The sequence below is a fragment of the Pteropus vampyrus genome, unplaced genomic scaffold (assembly GCF_000151845.1).
Source record: "Pteropus vampyrus isolate Shadow unplaced genomic scaffold, Pvam_2.0 Scaffold194, whole genome shotgun sequence".
NCBI lineage: Eukaryota > Metazoa > Chordata > Mammalia > Chiroptera > Pteropodidae > Pteropus > Pteropus vampyrus.
In genome coordinates this window covers 1,285,727-1,290,630 of record NW_011888975.1, presented here as the reverse complement: position 1 = coordinate 1,290,630, position 4,904 = coordinate 1,285,727, and the positions used below count along the sequence as shown (strand labels likewise).

At 47.8% G+C, this 4,904-nt stretch overlaps 1 non-coding gene across 1 annotated transcript; it reads right to left on the bottom strand.

Moving 5' to 3' along the window:
• Nucleotides 1-2,774: 2,774 nt before the first annotated feature.
• Nucleotides 2,775-2,893, bottom strand: LOC111746591. The gene has a single exon (XR_002783193.1). It is a non-coding gene; the product is annotated as a 5S ribosomal RNA (ribosomal RNA).
• Nucleotides 2,894-4,904: the final 2,011 nt, after the last annotated feature.

Here is a 4,904-nt window from a genome sequence, read left to right as displayed (position 1 = left end):
GTTTTTAATTAAGAATGCATTTCAGTGTATTTTGTTTTCCAAGATGGAACTGTGATCTCCCACCAGCAAAACCCAAGTGATGAGAGAAGGCCAAGGGGACAGGCACACACGTTGGCCACTTGGTTTTAAGTGAGAACAGCTTGTTCTTCAAGAACTCAGTGTTGGTGGTTTATGTCCAGTGCTCAAGAGGGTGGGGTGAGGGGGTTATCTCAAGAGAAAGAGCTATTTTTTTTTTCCCCATGTAAAAGTGGAAAAACATCAGATGTGGAAAATTGGGAGACGACCTTTTGTGAATGACCCTGAGGCGAATTACACACGCTGTAGATTGTCTGTGGAGGTATTTCAGGTCCTGCGGGCTCCGTCACAAGCTGCCAGGATCCCAGGCTATTGTTCAGAAAATCTCGCCGGCCCATGGTCCAGGAATCCGAATGATTTCACTCTTAGCACCAGCAAGACTGAACCCAAGAGGTAAACCTGCTAAAAGCAAAACCAAACAAGCAAACAAGCAAAACCCAAGAACGTAGTGCAGCCTAAGTTGAATATCACTGAATTTTTTTAACCGTTACGTCCTCTTCGGTCGTTGTAGCGTCTTGTTGCTGATTCTGCTCTCTCTCGGGGGCCCCCTGCACTCCTGAGGCGGCACGCGGACCCTCCCGGCTCTCCCGGGTCCGCGTCCCTCTGGCTGTTCCTCCTCCTTAGCCGGGCTCTTTCCTTCCTTCTGCCCCGACCCACGGGCACCCCAGCGCTCTTTCTGTGATGCTGTGGTTTATAAGAAATATACATCCGGTCACCCAGATGACCAAAACGTGTTTCTCATAGACGTTTAGTCTTTGCCCACAGTTCTCGGCTCAGAGCTCCCCAAACCCTTGGAATTCCCTGAGTGATGAGGGTGACCAAAGCGTCTTTTGTTAAATGAGTGACTTTTGGACCCCACCTGGGGATGGGGGCTGGTTGCCAGGGCCACCAACCCTGTGATTAGGAACTTTCGGTGTCCACCCCCCAAGCCCCCACCACCTCTGGGGAGGGGAGAGGCCCTGGAGGTCAAGTCAGTTGCCTGTGGCCAGTGAATTCAATCACTCAGGACTACATAATGAAGCCTCCACTAAAAGCCAAGGGGATGGGGCTCAGAGACCTAGTGACCACGTGGGGATCTGGGGAGAGCGGCCACCAGGAGAGGGCCCGGAAGTTCTGTCTTCTCCCCACACCCTGCCCAGTGCGCCTCTTCTACCTGGCCGTTCCTGTTATAACCTTTTATAATAAACCGGTAACGCAGTAAGTCAAATGTCTCTCTGAGTTATGGAATCCGCTCCAGCAGATTAGTTGAACCTGAGGAGGGGTCTTGGGAACCCACTATCTGTGGCCGGTCAGACAGAAGCGCAGGTGACAGCCTGGGCTCGCCACTGGCGTCTGAAGTTGGGGGCTGTAGGACTGAGCCCTCAACCTGTGGAATCTGATGCTCCCTCTGGGTAGACAGTGTCGAAACTGAGTTGAATTCTTGGACACCCTGCTGGTGTCTGAGAATTGTTTGTTGGTGGAGGGGACCCACTGTCGCTCACAAAATTGGAAATTGGGTCTTGGCGTATCCAGGTAGACCTACCTTTCTTGCAACACACACACTTGCTTGGTGAGCTCGTCTGGGGGAGCCGGCCTCCAAGATGGCCCTCGGAGACCGTGCCTCCCGGCATCCAGCCAGGCCGCAAGTTACAATGCATTCTGTACCCTCGGGTCATAATGATTCCTCACCACGCTTCGAGCGTCTGCTGCGTTCCAGACGCGACGCTGCGCGCTTCACGTCCATTGTTTGTTTTAACCTCACTGCGGTCCGACGAAGCAGGCGTTTTCATCCCAAGTCACTGGAGAGGAAGCCGAGATTCAGAGACGATACAAGTTCGACCCAAGGTCACCCACCTAGGGAGCCGTGGAGCCAGGAAGGGGACAGACGACTCTCTGGCTCTTAACCTCGCTCCCTTCCTCTGTGCCACGTGCTCGCCTCGCCCGGTTCTTGACCCGGGGCTGTGGTCTAGTACTTCTTTTTAAGACAGAAAACACTTAATATGTTTTTATGCTAAAGAGAAGGACGCACAGAGCAGAAGCATGGGTATTAACGATAATAACAGCCGACGTTTATTTGGCATGTCCATGAGCCAGGAACCCGCTCAGCCCTGGCTCAGGACCCATCACTGGGCTTTCGTAACGCTCTTAAAGTAGGTCCTGATCATTCACAGATGAGAGAAGGAAGGCTTCGTCCAAGGTCGCCCGGTGAGGGTGATTTAAATCCGGGGAGTCTGGGCGGCCGTGCCCAGGAATGCAGAGGTAGCCGCCTTGCCCGGCGTGGAAGCCCAGCGTCCGATGAACGAGAGCCTAGTGAATGCCAAGTGCACCGTTTTCGGGGCAGGTATATAATCCCCCACTTTAGAAGCGAGAAAACGGAGCCCGCATGGCTAGCAACTTACCCTAGGCCCGCATCTTCTCTCTTTAAACACTGTGCCGTGGGTCATGACGGGTGTGGGGCCCGGTGGCGTCTCATCCTCCCCGGCATTTGTCCGCAGCTCTTCCTGCCTAGCAAACCAGACTGGGAATTCCTAGCTCAGAAGAGGGATGCTCCCCAGAGTAGTAATGTAGGGCTTTTGGCTGTGTCGCCTTTCCAAAGAGCTGTGACTCAACTGTGGTGGTTGAAACAATTTTATCTGGCAATCTTATCTTTTATTTATTTATTTTTAATTATTTTTGCTTTTTAATGGGGGATTTCTTATACCTCTTTTTTTATTTTTTAACGCCTGCAGCACCTGGTCTTCCTAGGTGGTCTCCCATCCAAGTACTAACCAGGCCCGACCCTGCTTAGCTTCCGAGATCAGACGGGATCGAGCTTGTTCAGGGTGGCATGGCCATAGACTCTTATACCTATTTTTAATGATACTGTTTATAATCCCATTTCACTAAATACGGCAAATGATTTATTTTTGCGTGTGTTTCTTTAATTTAAAATTTCAGTGCACACTATATTTCGGTTTAATCATAAAAATTTGCTGAAAGTAATCAACCAGGAGTAAGTAATTGGACAAATGTTGAAAGAAGATCGTGAATGTAATACCGATTCTTGATGAATGAGAGGCTCGGAGAGGCAAACAAGATCGCAGGTAAAAACACAGTCGGCCTGGTGATCATTTTCTATTTCATCGACCAGCAAATAGCATCCGAAGCGCAACCCCCGTGCCCCCCGTCTGCCCTTCACGACGAGTGGTGTGTCAGTTAGGAATGCTTTCATCTGCAGGAAGCAGGATGTCTGGCTTAAATAAGCGGAGGTTGTTTTTCTCATTTGACCAGAGGCTGGGAAGTGGCCTTCTGGCACGGGTGTGGTGGCCTGACAGTGTCACCGGGACCCAGGCACCTTCCACTTTCTACTCCACCCTTCTCATCAGAATGCTGACCTCTCACCCTCGAGAAAGTCACCGTATGGGTGCCAGGTAGCTGCTCCAGGCATCACATCTGGGTTCGAAACTGGAAGGAGGACGGGAAGGGACATCTCTGCTTTTATTAGAAAAGCAAAATCTTTCCTAACAGACCTTTCGATGGCCAGAACGGCGTCGCTCGGCCATCCGAGCTGCAGAGGAGACTGGAAAAGCATTGTTCAGCTTTTCCAGCCTGTCTGTGGTGGGGGTGATAGGAACAAAGCGTTTGGCACAGAAATCAGCTTCGCCAGCCAACCCTGTGGGCCATGGAATGTGCCTTTCATCTGCAGCTCACAGAGGAGAAAGTTAGTGGGGGTCATGATCACTCAGTCACAAAGAGGCAGAGCTGGGGCACAAACTGACTCCAGCACCCATGTTTCTGCCATAGTTCTCAGCTGCAGGAAGTGGACAGCACTCGAAAGAATGGAGATGTGTTCTAAACGGTCAGGTTTTAAAGCAGCACATATCAATAGGTCAAATGACGTCTTTATCATTGCTGTTTAATAACGGCATCATCATTATTCCATTTTTATAAATTAGATTTTGGACTAAGCTGGTCATCGAACAACTAAGCTTTAAAAATATCGATCGAAGCCCTGGTTATAATGGCAAAACATTGCGGGAAACCCTTAACGTTTAACAATGGGAGATTGAGTGTAAAAAAAAAGCACCTACCGTAAAACAGAATAGTCAGAAATGAAGCTTCAGAAGAATATTGAGGTTTATAATATTTTATTAAACAAAGTAAATTATAAAACTGTAAATATAATATGACCCTGTGTTTGTAAATATACATGATATCTATAAAAAACATAGATATACGTACAGCCAAATACTCATTATAGTTGATTATATTTAGATGATGAGAATACATGATATTTTAGTTTTCATCTTTGTATCTTTTGCAACATAATTTCACTTTTAGAAGTCAGGTTTACTGAAGTATAATTTACACACAGTAAAATTCACCCTTTTTTATGTGTATGTGTTTTGACGAATATATACATTGATGTACCCACCACTATAATTAAAATACAGAATATTTCCTCTGTCCCCACCCCTAAAGAATTCCCTTGAGCCCTTTTGTGGGCAATCCCTTCCCTCTTCTCACTGGCCCTTGGCAACTACTGATCTGATTTCTGTCCATATGCTTTTGCCTTTTCGAGAATGTCATATAAGTGAAAATATGGAGTTTGCAGCCTTTCGTTTCTGCCGTCTATAAAGTAACATAAATGCTTTGGAGATCATCCATGTTGTTACAATATACATCAGTGGTTCATTCCTTGTGATTACTGAGTAGCATCTCATAGTCTGGTTGTACCCTAATACGTTTACCCTTTTACCAGTTGGTAGACACTTGTCGTTTTCCATTTTGGACTCTTCGTGAATGTACTATGTTTGCCAGGGCTGCCGTATCAAAGCACCACGAACTAGGTGGCTTCAAAAACAGAAATG